Raw genomic sequence first — 550 nt, 5'->3', positions numbered from 1 at the left:
TTAACAGGGCAGAAAGTGAAGAGGAACTAAAAAGGCTCTTGATGAAAGTGAACATGGAGAGTGAAAAAGTTGGCTTAAAGCTCAACATTCAGAAAACGAAGATCATGGCATCCGGTCCCATCACTTCATGGGAAATAGATGGGGAAAGAGTGGAAACAGTGGTTGACTATTTTTCTGGGCTCCAAAATCACTGCAGATGGTGATTGTAGCCATGAAATTAAAGGAAGCTTACTCCTTGGAAGGAGAGTTATGACTAACCTAGACAGCATATTAAAAAGCAGAGACTCTGTGGGAGAGGGAAAGGGTGGGATGATTTGGGAGAATGGCATTGAAACATGTATAATATCATATATTAAACGAAGCCCCAGTACAGGTTCAATGCATGATACAGGATGCTTGGGGCTGGTGCACTGGGATGACCCAGAGGGATGGTATGGGGAGGGAGGTGGGAGGGGGGTTCAGGATGGGGAACACGTGTACACTTGTGGCAGATTCATGTTGATGTATGGCAAAACCAATACAATATTGTAAAGTAATTAGCCTCCCATTA

The 550-nt window shown here is 43.8% G+C and overlaps 1 long non-coding RNA gene across 1 annotated transcript in view; it reads right to left on the bottom strand.

The window, feature by feature from the left end:
• Nucleotides 1–550, bottom strand: part of LOC104999655 — a 15,057-nt gene that overhangs the window by 849 nt on the left and 13,658 nt on the right. The window lies entirely within an intron of this gene.

This window comes from Bison bison, unplaced genomic scaffold, assembly GCF_000754665.1.
Source record: "Bison bison bison isolate TAMUID 2011002044 unplaced genomic scaffold, Bison_UMD1.0 scf7180017864360, whole genome shotgun sequence".
Lineage (NCBI taxonomy): Eukaryota > Metazoa > Chordata > Mammalia > Artiodactyla > Bovidae > Bison > Bison bison.
Note: the sequence above shows the minus strand (reverse complement) of the source record. Positions and strands in the feature narration are given on the sequence as shown.